The following is a 26,921-nucleotide window of genomic DNA, read 5'->3' on the forward strand; positions in this document are numbered from 1 at the left end:
AATATTTATTACATGATAATTAGAATTTAAAGAATGAAATTATTTCAATAAATTTAAAAAAATTGACAAATATTCTAATTGTATTTAAAGTAGCTCTACTAGTCATTTTTCCATTTAATTTTCATTTCATACGCCTCTTATCACTTTCTTCACTTCTTTAATTTTCTTAATTTTTACTTTAAAAAATTTAATATTTTCTTACACACACAATTTCAAAAATTATAAAGTTTTGTGTGTGCTACACAAAAACAAAGCCTGTGCCTCTTAATATTCTATATGGGAATGCACAAGGATTATGTCTAATACATCTTTACATAATATTCTTTTGTGTTCTAGTCTTTCCTATATAAATGATAAGAAAAGACCTTCTTCAGATATAATAAAAAACAATAAAATTTTCTACCTTCTTATAGTCATTGTGATATTAGAAGAAGGCCTACATATCTTTGAATAATTGGTATATAGCCTTATGAATAATTTTATATAATTATATACATGAATGCACATATATACGATTGTGATCACGATTTATAATCCATTTTTAGTTTGTCTTCCGTTTTTACTTTCACTTGCCACTAAATGTAAAAAACAAAAAGTTCCCTAAAATACAATAGAATGGTCCTCTATTCTTTTCCTTTATTTATTCATTTCCTTTTACTCACTTGTAACTTAAATTTTGTATTTTCTATTGTTTCATTCAATTTTATGGTTACGTATAATAATTCTAACCACGGAATCAGGAGCGTCATAAGGAAATTTGTCTTTTCTGTATCCCTCTACTTTTACTTTCTTTGCTTTTACTTTCTTTTGTAGTTTTATTTATTTGCTTTTCTTTTGTTTTGTTAAAGGAGTGGAAAGTTCATCTAATGATATCGTTATCCTTATTTTGAATCCAAAATTTTTTTCCCAATTTTTATTTAGATTTTTTTTCTCTTCGTTTTCTTTTTTGATTCCCGAATTCGTTAACTTTCAAAATGGAAATATTAAAGTCTATATGAATTAAAGAAAATTCAGAAAATTAAAACGAGCAACAAAGTCAAAGTTAAGAACGTCACCTTAAGCTACATAATAATTATCAACGGAGGTAAAGTATTTTACATTTAAATTTAATCTAAATTTTACTTCTTATATTAGCAGAATTAGAGTTAAAATCAAAGTCTATTTTTAATTGCCGCTGATTCTAATGTAGGTATAAATTAGTAATCTGGTTATTCAAGTTACAGGATTGAAATCTCCTTCTCGTATGTTTAAAAATACAACTACGCTATGTGAGCTAAAACATTTTTTGTAATGCAAAAATTATTTCTTTACAACCACTTTCCAATAAAATTAGAAAAAATTCGTGCTTAATAACTTTACGTTGTCCGTCTCTCTGTCTATTTGTGCTTCATTGCATCTGCAATCTTTCAATCTTTCTATGGGCGCAATCATTTTTTTTTATTTACCCTTTTCCTATTTTCAATTTAGTCCCCTTTTCGACATGTTCAAATTTCCGACACATAGGAAAGTTTTTCTCTTAGATGATGAGTCTCTTACAAATTCAATATTTTATTAGTGTGTAGAAATTCGAAAATGATTAATTTTGTTGGAACAAAATTTTGCACAATTTCTCTTTTCAATCGTGTCTTCAAATTAAAAAATTTTAAATTTTCTTTTACAAATTTCTATGAAAAATGCAGAATTTTCCCAATTTCTACAGATTTTTGATAAAATCTTAACTCATCTATGTAGTTGCTGAATTCGATTTGCTTTTGAAAAGTATACATAATTTATGTATTGCATTAATATAATTTTAGTATACACTAGCTAATGAGAGAAGATTATTTTGCAAAAAAAGTAACTACTTGCTCAATGGGAATTTATTATTTGAATTTATTATAAGAGCCACCTCTGCTGATCTGAACTTATTCAATGTGATTATATATATCTTGAAAAATTTTGGCAAGTATGTATTTAAAAAATATACATTTAATATTGGTAAAAAATATAAATTTAAAAGAGTGAATTTATCTTGTAAATTTTGTAATTTACATAATGTAAAAAATTGCATACCATAAGGGGAGAATCAAAAAATATTTTGAGTAATACAAAATATTACAATGTGGAGAGAAATTAAAATGTGAACTCAAAACAACCAGTATGGTCTATATTTTTAGATACCGAGAAAGTGTTGTATGAAGCAGGTAGTAAAAATTCGAAAACTGTTCTAGCCACACATCCAGAATTGAAAATTATGAACTAGCCACACATCCAGAATTGAACATTGTGAGTTTTCGTTTATTTAGTTCTAGAATAGTTCTAGCTTGTAGTACGTTCGAAAGCTCACGCTGCATACCCTGAAAATATAGATCGTTCGGAAATTACTGGCTGCAATAAAGTGCGTTGGGAAATTCAATCTGCAAGAAAGAAATTTTAGAAATGTAGCGCAGACCTCTTGTATAAATTTTGTCGCTGCCTCATGATTTTTTTTTTTAAATTTAAAAATCAATAAAAATTTAAATTTCAAAGTGGCAGATTCAGATATTGAAGTTTTCTTTAAGTCTTCAAATCTTGTTAAAATTTCCTTACTTTGCAATAAATTGGAAGGTGAAAAATTTTGGGATACAATTTTATAAACAATGTCATTTCTGTTATTTTCGAACGACAGATTATTTAAAAGTTTCAGAATTTGTAGACTGCGTAAGCAAAAGAAACCGAGCTAAAATTTCTGCATACTGTTTAATGCTGCGATTTCGAAATTTTAGTTCTAATTTACAACTTTCAGCGCAGCGTGCATAAACGAAAACCCCCATTTAACACAATGACATGAAATTCTTAACTAAAAAAGAAAAAAGTTAGAACAGAAAAATTGATTTCGCCTAACTAGAATAATAATGAATTGGAAATCAACAAATTTAGCACAAAGGAAAAAATTTTATTCTTGAGTCATCCCTAGAAAATCCACCCACTTACCAATGATTCTGCCAATAATAATTATTGTCAGACATTAAACATATTTTAATTCACGCGTTCATTTTATCACTCAACTAAAATTTACTGTAACCACCGAAAACTTATTAAATTTATTAAAATGGCGAAAATTCATAAACTTGTATTTACATTTTAAACTACTACTAAATGTGCATGATTTCTGTTTGCAATATTTTGTTAATTTGTATGTAGTTAGTTTGAAATTTTATGAAATCTAATTAAGAGTTTAACAAATTGTAAATCGGGCTCACCCTTAATATTAATTGGGCTATAAAAATAATTAAAATGTGGAAGTACTGCCAAACATTTGAAAAAATTTGAATAAAATTTGAAAGAAAAAATTTATTAAATTTTTGGATATCAAATGTTTCAGAGAGCGACAATTTACTAATTTCAAAAACTTATTGAACAAAAAACCATTATAAAAGAGATTATGGGGATCGGAGAGACTCAAGTGAGAACTCTTACTGGGGTCTTGTCGACACCTCAGCAGAATGGGCTTGAAAAGTGAAGACACTTGCAGATTTTGTGGGGGGAGAGACTCCAGTACACCTTCTGGTAGAATGTGTTGCTCTCGCTCACAGGAGGAAGAAAATACTGGGCGACTAAAAAATTTACTAAATTCATTTATTGTTTAAGTTTAATCGTTTGATCGAGGCGCACGCACTGATAGTTTTGTTTAAAAATTGTAAACTTTTTAAGTACCATGAGCTATTAACCTCATCCTTCATTCTATCCAAATTATTTAAGCATAAACAGTTTTACAAAAAAAAAATTAAATAACACTGAAAAGAAAAAATAAACCAAAAAAAATATTTTTTATATCAACTGTTGCGCTTTTACAATATCAAAAACACATTATCCTTTCTAAAAGATAACGTAAAGATTAATATTATAAAAATGAATGTCAAAGAAGAGGTGAAGAAGAGTAAGAGAATATTATAAAGGACATAATAGAGGCCAAAATTAAATTTAAATTTAGATGTAAACAAAATGATTTCATTTATTTCTTCTCCTGCTCGCAAATACATGAGTGTATGTGCTTATTCCGCACATTGTAAAGGACCTTTTACAGAGAATTTTTTTTCGGGTATGTGAGAATGTGAACATATATGTATATGTTGTAAATGGAACTCAAGATTAGTGAAATTTTTTTTTATCGTGAAAAAATTCCGATTGTTGCTTTTTCTTTCTTATCTTTTATTTACTGCGCCTATAAAATACAAAACTTTGAAAAGATTAAGTTAAAAAAGACGAAAAAAGAGTGTATTCTTCTTATAAAAATAAAAAATAAATCAAATGAAAGGAAAAAGGATATTTTAATCTTAAGTTCATTATAGAGCAATATTTTTTTTCTTCTGTATTTAGAACGTATGTGCGGGTGAACGTAAGGCGTTCAATAAAATAAAATACCACTAAAATAAATTCGATTAAGTGAAATAAAAAAAATATTTTTATATTTAATTCTGGAATTAAATTTAGTTCGAATATTGCTTTCATTTATATTTTCTCATTTTATTTTTAGAATTGAGGAATTTTATTGAACAAAATCCTTCTTGTACATATTTTGCGCAAAGGAAAATCTGAACATATTTTAAGTGTTGTTATGAATGTTAGTTTGGATTGTTTAAGTTTTTGATGTTATTTTTTTAAATTTTTTTAAGTATACTCCGCGGAAATTCTATTCCCACGTGACTAACTTTAATACTCATTTTGTGTATGTGCTTAATAATTTGTCTATGTCTCCCTGTCTCAGTGCATAAATTTACTAATGTTCTACACTCGAGCTAAAAAGCTGACATTTTGTACGATGTACTAAAAACTTATCTGTGGTTGTAGAAAATAAAGTTGGGTCAAACCAATGGTTTGTATTGTAGCACTTTTCCCTTCAACAAGTGAAAATTCTGCTTTTAAATACAATCTATGTGTACCTACCACACTATTAAAATTATTTTCATTCATATATAAAACTATTTCTAGGATTGTCTATATTTAGGATGACGCATATATGCAGTCTTTGAAATAAAGCAAAAATTAATATAAAAAGGGGTTAACATAATGCTCGATTTTAAGGGTTGATTGTGTGAGTTAAGAAAAATAATTATATTTTTTAATTTCATGGAATTTACCGTTAGCTTTTTGCGTTTATAAAAGTTTGAAAAAACTTGCGGTTTTGGAAATATAAGGTGTCAAAAATTCAAATTTTGCGAATTTCAAGAGGCGAAAACTTGAGAGGGGGTGGAGATGGAAAAAAATTTTTTTCTAACGAATAAATTATTTGTTAAGGTCTAAAAGCCCCCAAAATTTCAATCTTCTACAGACTGGGATCTAGAAGAAAAACGAGATCAAAAATTTGGAAAAAAAGACCTTTAGATAACGGCAAATTTGAACGGCCATTTTGCTTTTCTAAAGTTTAACTATAGTATACCGCGCTAGGGGAAGCAAGCCACTGCCTTTCTGCGTTTGAAAAATTTCAAAAATGCTTATGGTTTCATTGTAACAAATATTTAAAAAAGGCAATTTTTAGGGTTTTGCGGGGGTATAACTCCTAGATGGGGGGAGATAGGTGAAAATTTTGTTCTACAAAAATAAGTTTCTAGTGAAGATCTATGTACGTATGAAATTTCAGCTTTCTATCTTCAAGGGTGTAGAAGTTTTGTAAACAAAAAAGTGTCCACGGACGGACGGACAGAGTGAAACTAATAAGCACTTTTTTCAAAAATTTTTTTGGAAAAGTGCTAAAAATTAACGTAGTTCAATCCTTTGAAATAACAAAATGGTCATCAAAAACTTGTTTTTTTTATAGACAGTAAGTTGTATAAGCCTGAAATTTTAGATAATAAAAAATAATTTATTTTTTTCGAAGCAAATTTTCTTCTACTTCCATCCCTGAAAAGTTATCGCCTCTCGAAATTCGCAAAATTTGATTTCTGATGCCTTGTATTTCTGAAAGTACAAGGTTTTCGAGTTTCCAAAATGCTAACGGTAAACCATCAAAAAATATGAATACTTATCTTAACTCACTTACTTTAGTGTCCAATTCAAAGATTTTGTTAACGTTTCCTTAATTTTTTCTTTTGCTCATTCGAAAAGTATAATATAACAGTACTGTTAAATATTCCTTAAGCTTTTTCTTTAAAATTGGACTTCAAACAAGAAATCCTTAAGAAAATTCTTAAATATGTTACAAGCTCATTTCCTGTAATATGTATCCTGTATACATATATTAAAAGTTTTCATATAAGACGCTTAGACTCTGTTTCTTAATTCACATTTTAAAACTCACATTTTTACTACATTTTACTGCAAAATCTCATTACTTGATCTATTGTGTGACGTCCAGCAAATATATTCAATTCCTTTACCATTTATGATATAAGAACTATTTTAATAGAATTTTTGTTTTCCTTGAAGCGTTCAGAGAATCCCTTTTCTTTTGTTCACAAAATCATCACGTTTTTGTTTAGTTATATTATGAATTCACTTTACTATTGGAATTCATTTACCTTTTTTTTCTAAATTTAATTATTTTTAATACAAAAGAAAATTGTTTTTACAATGGAGAATGATTGACACATTTTACAAATTTATTTCTTTAATATATTTTCCGATTTATAGTTTAAATTTTGTTTTCTACAAAATTTATTGAATTTCATATGTTCGTATATTGTAAGCAAGTGTTTATAAGAGAAACGTGAGCTGCAATTACATTGAATGTACACGTTATAATTCATTTACGTATTTAAGTGTATGTTTTTCTTCTGTGCAATTTTGTCTATGGGGAAATTCAAGTATTGAAATCCTTCAATTTTTGAAAAATTAAATTTAAAGTCAAAAAGCAAGGTTAATTCTTTTTGTTTGTTTTAAATAAAATTGTTTAAATGTAAAAATTTATTATTCTTAATGCAATTGGGGGCTTCTTTAATATGCAGAAATTGGAATTTTCTGTTATACAAGCAGATTAAACATATTTTTATTGAAATTTTAAAATGTTGGATTTGAAATCGTTTTTATTGTTTTTTTCGTACGAACGTATATTCGAAGGGTATACTAAATGTGCCTTACCGTCTTGTCTGACTTTGTCTGTCCGTCTGAACTAATTAAGTCAAAAACTAATTGAGCTAAGTTCACTAAATTTTTGCAAATGATTTATTATAGTAAATTTCAGAACCCTATTTAAATTGGATATGATCGGAGTATAGTCAAATGTATTTGACTATATCTCAGAAACTATAAAAGCTGTGATATTGAAATTTCGCACAAGAAAATATATTATTGGGGCCAGTGATTTTGATAAATTTTGTTGAAATTGCTTGGCTCTTTCCGGTAGCTGCTATACAACTTCAGTAGTAGTTTGGCCATATCTTAGAAAATATTGAAAACAAAGTACTGAAATTTGGCATAAATTAATATGGTAATACGGCAACTTAAAGTCATTGTCTGTCCCATAGTCAGTTATGGCTTATTTATTCGCGCATAGTATAGCAAATTCGTACGGGTATCACAGAGTTGACACGGTCAACTCTATTTTTTCTCGTTTGTTTTGAAATTTTGAATAAATTATTAAAATTCATTCATGTACACTTGTACACAGAGTTGCTGCATTTTTCTTAAGAAATTCAAAATAATTTTAAAAGCTACGATTACTACAAAGAGTTTATTTTAAAACACTCTTCATTAATGATGTACGATATTTAAAATTTGATTATGCATTGGTGTAGGTCAACCAAATTGTGGATTGTAAATTGGGATGTAACGTAATGCAAGTCTCATGAGTTTATTCTGCTATCTCCATTTCCCCTCAAAATTTTTAACCTCAATCGTTTGTTATGTCCGGCTTCCTAAGCAGTAACCTCAGTGCGCAGTATCCCGATAAGAGTTCAATTCTTCAAACGTTCTGGAATAATAATCTCCCAGAAAACATTTTGTCACCGATGCTTCTAATGCGCCCTCTCCACCTCAATCCAATAAATAAATGATAATAATGCCCGATAAAAAATCCTTTCCTCATTCGAGTTCTATCCAACTTACTGATTCTCCACAGAGAGTCGCATACCATAGTCTGTAGAGAAAGACCCTCAAAATTAATTCAGGGCTTTGGTGGTCGCCTGAGTATGTGACATAGTTACTATATTCTAATTTCTATACAATAAATTAATAAATTAGTTTCATACTTAATGTGACTGGAGTTTTTCAAAAAATTGAAAACCAGAATGAGTCACGAAATCTGAATTTTGTTTTTTTAGTTATGTAATTTACAAATATCGGGGTTGGCATCTGGAGTTTAAGCGGTAGATAAATTTCGAATAATATTTTAAAATTAATCATAAATCAAAACTTGTTTTTCTAATTTGGCCAAATTTGCACTGAGATTTTAAATTAATAACTTTCAATGAAATTTAGAGCAATACGCATTAAAACTGTTCGGATAAAGTTCTTCATTCAGCTCTTTATGCGGTTCTTATTACAACAGCTGATAATTCAAATTATGATTTTAAATGACTGCAAACACTTATTTTTATAATTTATTGCTTTATTAGTTTCTCTAAAGTTGCAGAAGGAAAAACTTTGTTTCTTGTTTGTTGTCGTAATTTTTTCTTAAACTTTTTATTGATTATCTTCAGTGAATCCTACAATACATATATATACTATGATTACAGCAATGTAGAGTATATAAAAGAACATTTAAAATTTTTAATAGTCACAATACCGTATAAGAAGCGTAAAAGTTAATTTTATAGTTTGAATTTAATTTAAAATTGTTATGCTTTAATTTTAACGCTTATAATATAAATATACGCTACATATAGGGTCATTTGAAACTTAAACACATAAATTTTATTTTAACCCCGTTTCTCAACATTCATAGCTAATAACTGTAAGAGTAAAACTCTGTTTTAATCTGGTATGCTCTTGTACTTGAGACTTTTATAATTTGGAGTTACGTGATTGAGTAACAATATTATGTTTACTGAAACAAAGTACAATATTGGTACTCACTCACTTAGTGAATATAGAATAATGTTATGTGAAATTGTGAAGATAATCAGCGCACTAGCGTGCGCTAGTGAACATTCAAAAAGTTTCAATCTTATTTATTAAGACCCTTCAGAGTTGCTTGAGACGTGCCTGTAAGTTGTATAATACAGTTGAAGAATTTTTCAATAAGAGAAGATCGGATCTTTCACCTGAGTTATATTTGGAAAAAATTATACGAGAATAATTTTTAAATACCAGAATTCTGAAGCATCCTGTTCATATTACATTATAGTTATTTTATCGTATTTATTTTTGCATTTAGCATAATAAAAAGGACATAAAGGAAAAATATTATATTGGAGTTGGTATAGTGTTTTTTTTTTTCTCTTTTTTCTTTTTTAGTTTTAAATAATTTTCTTTGACCTGAAAATTTACTTTTAGTGTATATAATAAAGATTGGTTTTTTTGGTAAACAAGACGGCATATAAAAATTCAGGAAAAAATTTTATAATCAGGAATTGGAGCATACAACATTTTATATTTTATATTAAAAACAGGAAGAAGAGATTGTAAGAAATTATATGAGGTTTAATGCACGTTTTCATAGTAAATTTTTTTTTAAGGAAATTTTTTTTTGATGTTTTTCATTAAATTTTATTCCAAGAAAAAAATTTTCGTCTTCATTTTTTATGGATTTGTAATAAAATAAAATAATGATGTTTTATAAATCTACTAAAAATTGTATGTGTGTGTGCATAAACACTGTAATATAATAAAGTTTTTTATAAAAAAAATTTTAACGTAAAAATATTTCAAAATTATCGTGTGATTGTGTGTGTGTACCAAGTCATTTACACAATCTTATACATGGAAATTTTTGTATAAGAATTTAGAATTTAGAAATTGTTTTTACTAGAGTTTTACCTAAAATTTAAGAATATCAGAAAGAAACAAGTTTTCCCTCAATTTTTACAGATCGCATTGCATACAATCAGGGAGGTTATGTGATGGCATCAAATTTCGGATGACGAGCTTTCGTTGGGAAGGCACTTGCACATGGTGGGGATGCACAATTAAACTATTTTTAGGGTCGAGCCTGTCCGTCGGTCGGTGTGTGTACGCGTGTATTTTTAATTCGGCTGAACCGATTTCGATGAAATTTTATAAGTGAATTTATTTGAACTTTGAATGACAAGGATTGGTCAATTTTTGGAATATATCAAACCTCTGAAACTTTTTTCAATTTTCTTAGAATTTAGTATTTAAATTCGAGATGCTAAAACAATGAACTTATAAAATTTTAAGAAAGATCTAAAGAATTAATTGACGGAATTTCTTCAAATTTAATATTGGAGAACCAAAAGTTACTAAGCAACTTTTCAGGGAATTCTTATTTCCTGAAGCTTACTACAGTGTTCTTAAAATTGTAAAGAATTGAGGTGGGTTATATGCTGACCACATTATATTTTTTATAATGTAGTTCTATATTATATGAAAAATATTTAGATATTAAAGTTTGTTTTTGACAACAATAAAATTTTAGAAAAAAAATTAAATCTCTTACTGAGAATCTTAATTACTTACTATATAAAAACTGATTTAAATAATAGCAAAAAATTAAATAGATTGGGATTGTACTTAGGCAGCTTTCAGTTAAAGTGTTTAGAGAAGATTATCCATTGTGAATTTTTATATTGATTAGGAAGCACAAAACATTTTATTTTTAAACTTTTTATAACAAAAATCAAACTATAACTTAAAAATATGTAGTATAATATTAGTATTCTAATACCCAGTAACGCCTTTATGTCTTTGTCGTCGACTTTTATTTACTTTAGTCATACCTGATTTAACCTTTTGTATTTTAGTTTCAACACTTCACGCTTGGCATAATAAATCAAATTGTAAACGCTATTATCATCTAAAAAATCTTGCAGAAGTTTGAATATTTTTGTTCAAGAATAATTTCCGAAATCGCTTATGAAAGGGTTGAAGTTTTAGCCGAAGTATGTGGAAGGGTCCTTAAATAAAATAAGTCAAATATGTTCGCATGAAGTAAAAAGCTGCTGAAAGTTGTGCATCATTTAATCAGGAGAGTTTTTAGGAAGTCGGTACAAAGAGAGCTCGGTTACAAAAACTGATCTCAAAACGGGATTTAAATTAAGTTAATCCAAGGGTTCAGATTTGACTATGATAAGAATAAAAATTTTGCTTAATGAATGTAAGAAAATTTTTGAAAATTTAAAGATAAGTTAAATTTGAAAGCTTTTTTGAGAAGAGTCTGCATTCATTAATTTTAGAGAGTGCACAATAAAATAATTATACATATTTTATTGGAAATCAAAAGTGGAGTAAGTAATTGACACAAAAAATTTTCAGGATCATACTGTTTTATTAATTTAATGGTACTGTTTTATTAATTTAATGGAAATTTCTTCAAACAACTGCAGAACAGATGGATAACGTATTCAAAAGAACGAGTTGAAGGCAGAAAAATTAAAAAATTATTCTCCTCGAACTGGACTCGAACCACTGACCTACCTCTTTCTAGGCGGACGCTGTACCAATTGAGCTGCAGAGGTATGAAGAAATTGCCGACGATATGTTCTTCACATTGCTTTATACTGTAATCCAGTAAACTGTTACAGTTTTCTCGGAGAGATTTTTTTTTTTAGTGAAATCAAAGCTATAATTTTGTTTTGCTAAGTGTTATTTGGATTCATTTTGGGGCATATGACGATGAGTTTCATAGAAACATGAAAAGTTCTTGTTATATGATATTATGTAAGAGATGCCAATTGTATATACAATGAGCCGCAACTGGCATTTTCAATCACAAATTTTAAGTTAATCTATATTCTTTATTTGAAAGTGTGAACTTGAATTCTAATAAAACAGAACGAAATAAAATATTAAGAATTTTTTACATACTCATACATTAAAACGGAACATGCTTGAACTTTACGCAGATATAGATTCAAGAGTATGCCAAAAGAATTTTTGCAAAGAAAAAATCAATACTTTTATTTTTTATTGTAAGCTTCCATCGGCTTGAATATGCTTTAAATATTTAATTACATAATTGCCAGACGTGATATAATTTTAGAAAAAGATAAAAATAAGGACAAACCAAATTGTTTTCAAGGATAACACAATCTATGCATAAGTATACACATACGCATATTTTCATGGATTTTATAAATTATGCCTATGTGTTTGCAAAATAGAAAAGTTATGAGAAAAAAATAATATTTTTTACCTATGTGTGTGTAATATCGTTTTAATGTAAATACATATTTTAATATAATAAAAACGAAAAAGGAAAAATAAAGGACTTTTATAACATATCCTTTATCTTAATCCCTCAAAGATCGATATTTTCGTTTCCTATCATTTTTTGCAAAGGTAGAAAATTTTTATTTGAAATTTGTATTTATTTTGTGTATTGTGAAAAATTAAAAGACAAATAAACAACAATAATATTTTTAAAGGACTACGTATTGTTTAAATTAAACTAAAAAAGGATAATAAATATAATAGGAAAATATTTACGAAAACAAAGAAACAAACTGTAGAAAAACATGTTTTTTTGACTTTAAAGCAAAGTTTTTTTGTCCTTTTTTTTGCAGATAGAATCAAAATAAACAAACTATTACAATAAATTTTAATAAAATTACCTGTGTGTGTGTTTACACACATAATAATTTTGTATATACGTTTTGTAAAAAAAGGCAACTACTTTGTGTTGACCATAATTGTTAATTTTTACCTCAAATAGGTAAATAATGAACAATTTTAGTAACTTTTAAAAACTTTTTATGAATTTAGCATGAAAAAACTGTAGAAACTTATAAGTAACCTACTAATTAATAAGATGGGTGTGAGTTCGCTTTTTTGCATTTTTGATTACGTAGTCACATTCATTACAAATTTGGTCATTACAACCATACGGTCAACAAATTTAATAAACTAACTAACGGAAAGGAGACTTTTAATTTTATTTCAATTGGTTTAATGCTTTGGTATTCTTATGTTTAGGAAGAAATTGCAACTAGTAGGTAAATGATATCATAACTGCAAAATGTAGCTGCTCAGCATATAGTTTCGGCTATACACTCTTTATTTAAACAGCTGTGGAACTAAAAAATGGAATTTTTTTTTGAGTAGATATAGTGATTTATTCTGAGGTAATTACTCACTCTACCGTTAGAATATTTTTTCGACAATTTCCAAGAATTACGAAGAAATTCATTTGGAAAAAAAGGACCAGACCGAAAATTTCTTTTTATCAGATATTATCATTTTTGTTTTGAAACTTTTCTTTTCAACTTTAATATTTTGCATACAAGACCGCAGTCTGGAAACTATTTGGAAAATTAATGCGTATGTCAGAAATCTAAAATATTTTATTCCTCACCTTAAACATTAACTTAAATAAATTTTTAAATGAAAAGATATAATTTCTTGGGAAAGCCAAAAATTGAAGGAAATAAATTTTGCAGGACTTCAAGAGGCTATAAATTTTAAACGGACGAAATGGGAATTTTTTTTTCGAGAAACAAGTTTGTGAAGCCTATTTGTGTATAAAATTTGAGCTTAATAGGAAACAATAGGTGCTAATGGATTACGTTTATAAAATTTAAAAAGCCCGTATTTTGAAGCAATATAGAAAGACAGAGATAATGTAAAAATTTATTCCATAGGGACATAAAGTTTCCACAAATATTAACTTCCTAAATTGTTGTGCAATCTCTCTTCCAAAGTAGAGAAGTTTGTTAAAAAAAACATTCGAACCGACAAATGAACTGACAGACGAAAATCCCAATTCAATTTTATTATAAAATCACTATTTCTGTTAGAAGAGAAAAAAATCACAGCGCATAAAGAAATTTCTTAATGATAGCTCCATAATGTTATTTGTAAAATAAAAATTTTCAAATTGACATTAAAAAATTATGTGACGGATGCGTTTTTCTTTTATTACCCACACATTTTCCTCCGCACAAATAATAAACCTGTTTAAGTTAGTTGTTGTCTTGAAGAATGGTTCAGTAATTTTATCCATTTTGCTCCATGTTGTTCTTGTTCTTTTATTTTTCTTTTTTACAAAAGAGAAGGAGATTCATATCGCATTCATATTATGTGAATTTCTTTTATTATTTTCGAGTGTATGTTTTTAATTTACCACAGAATTGAATCGTTTTGCACCATAAGATGTAATAAATGTACTAAGGACCTACGTCAAGATTTTTAAATTCAAATGACGAGGTTTTAAATTAATATTCAAATTAAGTTCTTCATTGAAATAGCCAGAAAATTGAAGCATTTCTAATGAAATTATGGAGATATTCAACGGAAATTCTGTTGAATATTTTTCTGTTAATAGGGAGCAACGTTAACAGAGTAATAAAACGCAAAATGAAATGAAAACGACCTTAATTAAGTTTTTTGATTTCAACACGAGCTTATTTAAAAAAATACAAAATAATTTGTAAAGTTCAAATTACTTGCAATAAAAAGCAATTTAAAAATTTTTTATCCAGGATGAGTTGCATAATGATTATGATTTCTTAAATTCCCTTTTGCTTTAAGTTACAAAGTTTTATTAATTCAAAAATTTTATTCATTAAACTTTGAATAATTTTTGGTTTCGAATATCAAAGAAAATTAAAAGAAATTTTTGAAAAAAATCTAGACAAAAACAAATGGGGCAATAATCATTATCCTTCAAAATATATAGAAAAAAATTTCAATAATATTCATTTGACCGCATTCATTCATTTTCTATAATTTTAATAATATGAAAACTTTCAATAAATGACAACCATTAAATGAAAATCTATAATATATAAAGGATAATATTGAAAACAAATGGCGGTGCTGCCTTCAGTGTGTGTGTGTGTGATGACCATAAATTATTCATTAGAAAACGCAGTTACTTGTTTTTCTATCTAAAATAAAGATAAAAAAAAATGGACAGGATGTTGTGTTAGGCTGATCGAATTCAATAATTAATTTTAGGTAAATCTTTTTTTTTTATTTTGTTGTTGTTTTTTTTTTGTTTTGGTCATCATAATATTTAAGGATTCAGATTTGTATATGTAGTTGTACAAAACCTATTAGTAGAATCAGAATGTATGTAATATAAATTTTTACGGCACATAATATACACGTATTCATTCGTATATCAAATTGAAAATAAATTAGGAAAATCAATTAAGAACTCCATAAAATCCTGTATCCTGTTCCTTAAATAATCTTTACATATAATATATTTATATGAATGATTATATTGTATTATATGAAACATGACGTGAGCTACGTATGTTACAATTAATAATGTGTAGATATACACACAGTCGCACACGCATTTTTTCACAATTTCAGCATTAGGGAATTTAGTAAAGTATTTGGTAATTTTTGTGAATCGAAAAAATTTAATAGTCTTGGAATGTTAATTAAAGCAAATTAAAGCAAATGAAATTTTATTCAAGTTCTAGAATTAACAAGTAAGAAAATTTTAATAATGTTTTGGTTATACACTGAAATTAGTATTATCGCTTATTTTCTGGAAAAATTTGCAATGAAAATGTTTAAATAAAATTCCCTAATAATATCCATCGAAACCTCGTCAGTCATAATTTCAGAACATTTCATCATAATGCTCCAAAATAAAAAATAAAGATGGTTTAGCATTTTAGTATAGAAAATAGAAATAGTGGAATATATTAATCACTAACAATTTTGTTGAGTCGCCATAGAAAAATACGGTGAATTGAGAGAAAAATTTGAAAATCTCAAATTTCGGTAATATAAGCTGCAATTCAAAATTTTTTGATTTCATTATTATTATGGCCACCATTCGCATTTTATTGATTTTAACTTCAGTTTCTCAATAATTCTGTTATACAATAGATTTAATTCACACCTATTTTCTTTTATACAATTTCATTATTTAAAATAATTACAAGGTTTTACTGGTACCTGCCCTAATAAAAACGATATTATACGTATTATGTGATAAGCACCTATTTTCCAAATACTCATTAATAGTCCTAGCATATAGATTTCCAGTATGTACATACTTGAGACTGAAAAGGTCTTCTATTGTGTTTTTTTTATTTTTATGTTATTGATCCCTATTTGTACATACACTATTATATACATTCTTTTCAGTGAAATAATATACGATTTTTATGTATGAAAGAAACCTCAAATATAACTGCTGTTCCCTTGTACATTTAATAATAAATATTTTTTGTATATAGTTATATTTTAAGGCAAACATATTATTTTCAGAGTTCTTAATGTTTGCCGTTAAATATGGCCATTAAATATCCATTGAACCAGAAATCGTTATGTATATAATATGTATATATTATCGCATTAAATATTATACAATGATATAGAAAACATTAGGTACATAAAGTATTATATAAAGAGTGTTTGCGTCTTTTCGAAATTTATATACATAATAATGAATTACCAGAGTTCTGAAATAACTGATCCTTATTCCCAAATGATTAAAAACATAATCATTTTTATATTCAATAGAGCACACGTTAAATTTTTTTGTCTTTGTGTTTAAAATAGTATGAGTGCGTATGTAGGATAAAAATAGAGTCTCAACAACCAAAAAAAACTGATTTTCATTTAGATGAAGGTTTTTTGTACACAAAATGAAAATATTGACGAAAATTTTGTAATTGAGAAAATTCTTTATAGATTTATATTCTAAATTTAATGGAAAAGTTGCTAGTTTCGGTATGTTATCAAATAAATTACAAGTTATACAAGATATTTAACAGTTTTATAATGTTTTTTGTTCAGTTGGCCGTTTTTGTTTATTGACTAATTTTCATGAATTTTAACAATCCATTAAACAGTTGTAACCTTTAATTTTGTGTGTATATCAAATAATTTTTGGTTCTACTTGCGGAAAATATATTTTTTGAGATATATATATATTATCATATGTTCTATGTTACTTGGAAAACCTTTTTTTCAATTACTTTTATAATTATAGTGTGATTAAATGTAGTTGGGTCAAACCAATGGTTTGCAATGCAGTATTTTTCCCTTCAACAAGTGAAAAAAATGCTTTTAAAACAATCTAGCTATGAACTGCATTATTAAAAAAATTTTCTGTGGTCAGCAAATAGCCGACCGCAATGTGTATTACCCAATTTAGTGAAAGTATTGCGGAAGATTACGAAAATATTAGTTTTAGCTGTGTCAAGTAACATATTCGAGTATGATACTAATTTCTATTCACACTAAAAATACTGACACAGCGTCTAGACAAGTAAATTCCAGAATTATGAAATTATTGTTCCCATTAAAAGTGCTAACGTAAGGTCTGCAATTGCGTTAGATTTTAAGATATTCTTTAGTTTAGAATAAGGTGTTAATAACGGTAGCATTAAACAAAACTGTTAATCAAACTATATTTAAATCGTAATTGTAAGAAATAGAATTTCATAATTGTCATAGTCGTTTTTTTATAAATTGAGTGAATACAGTTTAATAACTTGCATTTTGAAAACTCCCTTCAATTTTAAGGAAGTATAAGTGAGCTTTTAGCAAACATACCTAGAAAAATGTAAAATTGGCTCCTAGTACAATTTCGCTTTGTGCCACCCAAATTCATTGCAAATGCAGACCAGCAGACCGACATCTCCCTAAGAGCAGTTTATTTACGCATCCCTACTATGGAGAAGTGCGTTCCACCGAAAACTGGATATCCAAAAATTGGTGCCATCACATTACCTACCTCGTTGTATACAATGCGGTCGAAAATTACTTTCATTAATATGCGAATATATTTTGAGGATTGCAAACATTTAGGATGAGCATTGCATGCATTCACTGAAATAAAACAAAAAAAAAAATTTAAAGAGGCGTCAACATAATATTCGAATTTAAGGGTTTGTTGCGTGAGTTGAGAAAAATAATTGTACTTTTTAATGATACCGCATTTACCATTCAGCCATTTTGTTTTTTTAAAGTTCTGTAAAATATGCCACAATAGAAGATGCAACCCAGTATTTTTCTGGGTTGCATCTTCTATTGTGGCATAGAAGATGCAACCCAGAAAAACTTTCACTACAGTTAGTATTAGTTTCTAGTAAAGATCTATGTACATATGAAATTTCAGATTTTTTCTTCCACGTTGTAGAAGTTTTGTAAGCAGAAACACGGACAAACGGACGGGTGGATGAACAGAGAATCACTTTTTTCAAAAATGTTTTTGGGAAAGCGTTTTTAATTATAAAAATAAAATTTCATAAAATTTTTTTTGGAAAAGTGCTAAAAAAGGAACAAAAAAAATTAGAATATGTTGACAAAAGTACAGACAGAAAGCAGATATGATAGAAAGATATGACTGCAGAAAGTGCTGTTGCCTCAGCTGCTGATATAGAAAACTATCTTATATCGCAACGTTCTGTTTTGATCCATGTCCTTTATATTTTACAGAAAAAAACATTTCTGAAAAAAAAATATTTTTACTTATCATAATTCAAGACTAAATTCTTAAAGAGAATAAAATGTTTTTTTTTTAATAGATCATTTTAGGAAAAACTTATTTTTCTTTTCCATTTTATTTGAACATTTTTTTATTTTGCTTTTTATTTTAAATACTGTAAATACTTTTGTGGAGATCTGATTTATGAGTTATTTCACAAAGGATAATCCGCGATATAAAGAAATTGAAAAATAATTTTTAAATTGAAAATTTAAAACAAAAACGTTGTTTTCTGCGGTCCTTAATGCTAATAATGGTCTTTAAATTTAATTTGAAAATTTTTATTTTACTTGAAATTCTCCGCTGTACTGGTAAATTGGTTTTGTTTTTTTGTAAAATGAACAGTTCTTATGTTCTACTATTTGAATTGGGGGTTTAAATTATATTTTTATAAAAACATTTTTTATTTGACTTCAATAATGAAATTTTTTGAAAGAAATTATTTTTTAAAATTTTCTCTTACATACCAAATTAAATTTAAGACAGGTAAAAAATCAAATACTTGATTTTTGTGCACCCAAAATTTCCTTGTTTTTATTTGAATTATTTCAATTGTATATAAAATAATTGTAAATTTTAAATTTAAAAGTAAAGGAGAGCTTCTTTCAAAGCGATATTCACATTAGAAGCATTAGTGTAGTATGTTTAGTGGAATATTGCAGAGTTAGTGAATTAAGATACCGTATTTTGAAAAAAATACGATATCTTAAAATATGGTGCAGTTGCTATATTACGCGAAGTCAAGGACATTCACAGAAAATGTGAGGCTTGGAGCAACTGATACTTACAGGCCCTGAAATTTTTCAAATTATGCAATGCATACAATTTAATAATTAGTTTACTTAATATTATTTTTAATTATTGCATAAAAGGTTTATGCGCTTTCACATTAGGAAATTTACTAATAAATATACGAATAATCTAATGAGCGTGCTATTCCATAATTAAAGTTAGTTACTAGTCCATTTAGTCGGTCCTGATAGACTGTAAAGCGCAGATAACTTTTTATTATTTTCAAAATACTAAATGATCTCTCATCTTTTGCAGCACGACTAGGGAAGGTTAAAAAATTTGGAACAAAATCGCTACATTGAGAAATATGTAATTACTCCGTGATTAAGGCTCAAATAAAAAATTTTAGAGTTTTAGATACTATAAAGAACAAAACTCTTCATAATGCGCTCACTTTCTTACTTCCAAAATTTTAATTTTCTAATATATTCCATTAATTGTTGGAATGATTTTCCTCAGCAGATATGACATTTTTGGAATAAATTTTAAATTACGAGTTTTTTATATTTAATCAAGCAGCAATAACTTTCCACAATTAACATTGAAATTGTAATCACCAATATTTTAATCTACACGCATTAAGTAAATTATGTAAAAAAAATTAAAAACTGCGATGACCTTTACAATAAACTTAATAAATTCAAAAAATCACTTAAAATTATTAAAAATTCCAAAAAAGCAAAAAGAACGAAATTGTAAATTTTTCCGACAGGCAATTTTTAGAAATAAAGAACTGCGTTCATCTCATTGCGTTATAAAGAAAATTCGTAAAATTTTCATGAAACCGTTATAAATAATAAATTTGCAAATGGTAGAAAATAAATTAAAAAATTTTCATAAATTAATAATAATTCCAATTAGTTAAAGTAAAAATTGTTTTTCAAAGTGCAAAAAGAAAAAGGAAAAATTCAAATAAAAATTTCATTTCGAAAACATTTTTGTTATTAGTTTAGAAAAGTAATATTAAAAAAAATTACAAAAGTACTTTTGAGACCTTCCTCTCCTTTTGAAATATTGTTGATTCGCAAGATTCTCTTGGATCTTCTGATTCGTGATCTAGAATAAGTTGAAGAAGATTTTTTAAAGAAGAAGCGAAAGCAAAAACTAAAACGCAAATGGTAAGTCATTTTTACTACTTTTTTAGTTTACAGGTTTAAGAAATATTTTCAAAGGACATTCGGATGAGCTTGTAAAAAAAAATTAAAGCAAAACCAGTCTGCTACATTATGTGACGAGAAAAATAATACTAGAATAGACGAATGGCATAATAAGTTCAATAAAATTTATAGTGGAGCACTACGTTAAAAAGTTAAAAATTTAAAGGGAAGTAACTTAGTGGAAGAGCTATGTTGAAAAGTCTACTGCAATTTACCACCTATATTACGTTTAAAGCGCTGCCTCGAAACCTATCTTTCTGTAAACTCAAGTATTTTGTATTGGAGTTGATTACCCGTAGTTTTCTTACTACCAGTTTAAGTTTTCTCAATTCACACAACCGGCAAGTGCTCTCACATTTTAGGCGCAACCTTCTGATGTAACCCTTGAGTAGTGTCCCATTAGGAGATCCTTGAGCATTCTCACCTAATTCCTGTCCATTCCAATTATTTTTTTATACCGCTTCTGGTCATAATCGCTCCTTGACCTGCAGTAACTCAGGATGGTTCTCTATAATCCGAATCTTTTAAATTTTATATTTTCTTTTCAGTGTCATTTAGAAGAAACCATTGTTTTAAATTAAATTTTGCATCGAATACAAAAATTTGGTGTTCAATCCTTTTATATTTTACTTTATGGTGAATCTTCTCTTTTAAAATGCTCATAACATTTTATATTAAACGAACAAACATGAACTACAAGAAATTCTATGCAGTAATTGCGGCAATTATTTTTTAATGGTCCCAAATCTCATATTTGGTACCCCAATTTAGGGATTAAGAACGGAAGAAGAAAGTTTGAATATAAAAAAACTTAAAGTTGATAAGTCCTTTTTTAAAAGAAATTAAAAATAAATGCTAAGCCGAACTAATTTAGACTCTATGGTCGCAATTAAATTAAAATGTGGAAAAATAAAGCTAAAATCATTTTAAATGTTTAAAGGCTCATCAATTATATCTTAAAGTTCTTTTGTACTTATGTTATGTTTTTTTTTTTATTTTCTTAGGAAATTTTTCCTTTTTCTATAATAAGAAATCCTTTTAAATTTGATTTTCTTTAGAATAAGCTAAAAAGGATATTAAGATTTTTCCATTCTACTTTTTTTTCCTTTTCAGTCTAGATTTCTTTATTTTAGATATTTTGTTATTTCGTCTTAATTATCCCATTAAAACCATAAGATACTTGAATTTAAAACTAAGGATAAGCATTAGTGAAAAAGAAGATATGAGAGAGATAAAAACTTTCTCTTTAACTTTTACTTTTAATTTTCAGTTTTAACGTTTTTGCGTTACATGGTGGGAGGTTTAGAGGATTTAATTTGTTTTTCTTTTAGTTTTTTGTAATGTACTTTTCCATTGTTTCTAACTAAATTAAAGAAAAAAATGTTTTTTTTTTGCTTCTTAAAAAAAAACATAAGAGTTCCTCGATAACTCACTGTATAATGTAGAATTAAGAAAAACGCAAGGACTATTTTTAAACAAGAGCATTCAATAACAATTAAAACAACGAACTGCAAAATTAATAATACCAAAAATCAATAATTGTGCCTTAAAAAATTTAATCATATTATTATAAAATTTTTTAATAACCTGTTGAAAATTAAAGTACCAAAATATCTTGTTCGACAAATTTAATTGAGTTTAAAGCTATCGAGCCGAACAAGAATTCATAATATTTTAATTTAAGACCAACGAATTGAGTTGAGCTTCTAATATATTTCATTAAATTTTTAGTTCTTTTAATTTGTTCGAAGAAAGCATTAATTAATTATTAAACGAAATTTCAATTTACTAGTTGAATTCCGTAAGCAATACACTTGTTACGTGTTAATTGACAGTTTGAAATTGTATATGGCGAATTTGCCTGCTTTACAAATTCAACAAAATTCTAAAAAATGAAAATATGAAGTAATAATGGCGCGTATTTATCAAAAGTTAAAAAATTTTTATTGTGGTTGTTCAATTTCAAATACTGCTACTTCTAGACAATGCTGTTATTGAATAAAAATTAGCGGATAAATCTTATATAATTACAAATGCTAGCAAATTCGTCAACTCAAAAGAATGCGGCAAGTTGGCGAACTTGCCATTAATAAAAAACCTGCGTTAATTTTGATAAAATTAATTACCACTTTGCTCTACTTTTCAAAATTTTTTCTCTTCTTTGAAGGAATGAAAAATAAATTGTATTGTCAATTTGTTTTTTTCAAATTTTAAGCTTCTCAATGGTTAATTTGTGCTGTGTAAATAATTGGTTTACAATTATCAAAAGAGTTGTCATGTGTTGTACTAAATACATATGATATAAGCAAATAATTTGCCAACTCTTATACAAAATTGTTAGAGCAAAATTAAGGCCTAATCTGTTTTATTTTTGAAAAGTACTTGGAAAAGTTAAATTAAATTTTTGGCTCTGTTAGCGGGTTTAAGATTAGAATATTATTTAAGCTATGGTATTAAAATTGCTGAAAACTGGTTATGTCTATGAGAGTTTATATCTCATTCTTCACATTATCTTTGCCAATATGCTGGCATTAGAAACCTGAAAAATAATAAGTAAGAATTTTTATAGTTATCACAAATATTTTAATTAAATTAATATAGAAATCATAAATCTATAACGGCAGATAAACAGGTTACTACATATCGATTACCATAAATTAATAACTTCATCAAATTACCAAATCACCCATGAAAATTAATCACCCATGCACCAAAAGAAGAAGCGGTCATTGCTTTCTTGAATTCTTCGTTTCAATTCTTTAAAATATAAAATAAATTTGAAGTGAAAGTAATAAATGTCGCTCAACCTATCATACCCTTCTTTTTTTTTCCAATAATATGAATTAAGTTTTCATAAAATTTTTCAAATTTTAAAATATTTGTAATGAATTTTGGTTAAAATGCAAAAGTTTTTCATTCAACTTTTAAACTTTTTTTCATTTCCTTACTAAAAAAATGACAAAAAAAAAAGAAGGAAAATAAAACTTTTTAGATTTAAAAAGTAAAATGAATTAAATTTTCTTACTTTGGACCCAAGAAACGAAGATACGGTACCCGTTTCTTATTCAATTATAATTTTACTTGTAAACTTTTGAGTTACTGACCTCTACAGTTTTAAAATATATAAGAATTTTGTTTGGTTAATTTGGGGTATTTTAGGGTATTGATAATTAAATGAGCTCAAAATTTTATAAAAAAAAAAAAACTTAAATTGAAACTGTAGCAGCAAAATACTTAAAAAGAAATAAAAATTATAATATTAATGAGTTTTATTACCAAGTTATTAGAAATTTTTGTACGTTTTGGCTCATATATTTGAGTACTTTTGTTAATATGACCATAAATTAAGAATTCATTAAGCATCTCAATTTTTTAGTGTCACGTTTTTCATCAACTTCTAAAATTAAAATTTTTAGTTTGTAAATTAATTATGTCAATTTTTCCAGTTGGATAATGCATTTTTTATATAAAAATTTTGTAACACTAACTAAATTTGATAAGACTATAGAAAAATCATTGAAATTTGCATAATATAGTCACTCAACTGAAGAATAGCCTGAAAAAAGTCATGGTATTCGATCACTTTTTCTCAACTAATAAGTAAAAACTGAAATATGTACACTATAAGGCTAAAGATTTTCTTTTAAATTTGAAAAGGATTGCGATTTCAAAACTATAAATAGAATTGCCTGCTAAACAAATGAACAAGAAATGTTGAAAAAAATTGTGTACTAGTTCAACACCATGGTTTGAAAGCATTAAAATTATTACATGTCCTATCTAAGTTATATTATCAGCACGACCTTAAGTAAGTGTTTATAAAACAAGAATTTCAAAAGAATTTAAGATGTAAAGGAAAACAAAAAAGTACCATTATAAGTTAGAACCTTTTGTAGGTATAGCGGTAGAGTATAATAGAAATAATATAAAGTTGAATGGAACAAGTGGCTTGTAAAATAGCACTTTTCTTTTGAACAAGTGAAAGTAGATCTACTGCATTATTTTAATTTGTACTTTCAGTTGTATTTTAAAATGAATTTATAGCATACATTTAGGATGAAAAAAAAAAAAATTTCAAAAAATTAGGAAAACCGATCTCAGATAACTATCAATTTCAATGACTTTCTTGTCATTTTATGGTTTGACTACACTGTACTATGGCAGAAGTCAGTCGCTACGACTCTTATGCGTGCGATTCCATTATTACTATACCCATACTTGTGTACAATTTGCTTTATAGCTTAAAGGTTGTCTTTAGTTTTGTAAAGACATTAGGACAAACAGAGCAAAACACTTTTCCAATTGCTAGTGTGACTCGTTTTTTTTGGAAAAGTGCTAAAAAATGATAAGTATAGAGTAGAGAAATTTAATAGTCGAAAGAGTGTTGTAAAATAAATAATTCGAGAGAATTTTCTCAGAAAACAGAAAAGGCTGCAATATTTGACGTATTTTCAATATCGTCATTTTTTTTTATTTTTAAAACGTACAGTAGTAAATTTCAAGAATCAAAATTGCTCTTATAAAATTACTTCTTTACTCTATCACTTTTCTTTTTATACTTGTTAGTATTATTTATACGTAATGTGCTTTATTTATGTATAACAATATACCTATATATGTACATAATATGTATTAATGTATATAGCATTAACCTATAAACAATAGCTGTTATGGCTGTAAAAACCATGTGTTTTTTTTTTGAAGTTAAAATATCTGCACCACACAATATAAAAGTCACGTTTTTTTTTATATTTGAAAAAAAAAATCCCAACAAAAGGCCACATTAAGATTTAACAGAAGTAAAATCAACACAACTATTTAAAAAAAAGGTCAGGGAGTTGTATACGGTATTTGAATCATTTAAAGCGCAAGCTCTCCTGTTTTTTTATCATTTTTTTTTTCTTATAGTTTTTATACCTAATATACTCGTAAAATCAAAATTCATTTTTTCAGGATCAGGGGGACAAATACAACAATAATAAAATGATTTTTTTTTTAAGTTCGAAAATTCATTTGAGAAAATTTCGAAAACACTGTTGAGTTTTTGAGTTTTTCCTATTTATTTTTTGAAAATTTTTATTCAAATATCTAGAGTGCATACATTTAAAATATAATATTGTAAATGTATTAAAACTCTTGTAATCCAATATAATATTTACTGTTAGGCGTAGGAATGTGTGTCTATGCTTAATGTTTATAATATTTCTAAAGTATTGCCATGTCGCGTTCTTTTTAAAAAGTCTGAATTTTTTTATACGAACTTCACATTGAACTGAGAGAGAAAGTTTATTTTTTTCTTCTTTTATCTTTTCTCTTTGCAAAAATAATATCAATAATTTTTTCCTATTTCCCCTTATATTATAGCAATATACAAAATGTATGTGTGTATGTGCTCATGTACATATGTTTACAGCTTTTAACTTTGCACTATATTTTTAAATAAAGTTTTACATAAGCATATAGGAAAAAAAAATATGACAGACTACAATAGTATAGAAATTTTTTGTACATATAGATGTAGACATTTTGATGTTTTGTGGGTGTCCTTGTTATTTTGTGCATGTTGAATATTATCCTGAATGGTTATAACTTAAAAGGACGACATTTAGTCTACAGAAGTCTCTTCCTTAATAATAATGATGAAAGTATTATAGTTGTTGCTGTTGTTGTTGTTGTTCGATTTCTCTTTTGTTATGTTTATTGCTATTGTCGTTGTTGTTACCTTAACTGTCGAAGTACAATGGCACAACAAGTTGATATTTTTCTTTTTGTTTTGTTTTATTTTTTATTTTATGCTTATATCATCAACATTTTTTTTTGTTTTTTTTTTTTTGTTAGGGTCGGTCACATTGTTGGCGTCTTTTTGCTTTTCTTTTTATATTCTTTAGTGTTAGACATGTTTTGTGCGGAAAATTTTCTTTTTCCAATGTATGTATGTATGTGTTTGTGTAAAATAATTAATGTTTATATGCAAAGTATATATGTAAAATTGTTATTTTTTCATATTAAACTTAATGAAGTTATGGTCGCGTGGCTTTTTTTTTTTTGTGAAATTTTTTTGTAAGTTAAAATGTTTTGAGAATGATAAGGATACTTTTGTGTTGTATGAGTAATGTAATTGTATAATAGTATGAGCGGTGCTATAATTTAAATTTAAAAAAGAATCAGAGAAACATTTTAGGTATGAAAGAAATTTGATGAGACATTTGAATTATGTAGGCTGTCTTAAAGTATGTATAAGATTGATAAATGCTCTCTCAGTCTAACACAATATTTGAGTGATCTTCTACGTATATAAAAAATTTTTTTTGTAAGTATTTTTAGTAACAATTTCTTGGAAATTCAATTTATTTTTTTTCTGCTTCTTTTTCGTTAGAATTAGTTTTGGTGTAAAGTTTTTATTTACTTAAATGAAGTTTTGTTGCTTTTTTGACTTATTTGAGGAATTTTCAGGAAAATCAAATTTAAATCAGTTAGTTCAGCTTTAATTCACTGGA

The sequence above is a fragment of the Condylostylus longicornis genome, unplaced genomic scaffold (assembly GCF_029603195.1).
Source record: "Condylostylus longicornis isolate FDR11 unplaced genomic scaffold, ASM2960319v2 ptg000048l, whole genome shotgun sequence".
NCBI lineage: Eukaryota > Metazoa > Arthropoda > Insecta > Diptera > Dolichopodidae > Condylostylus > Condylostylus longicornis.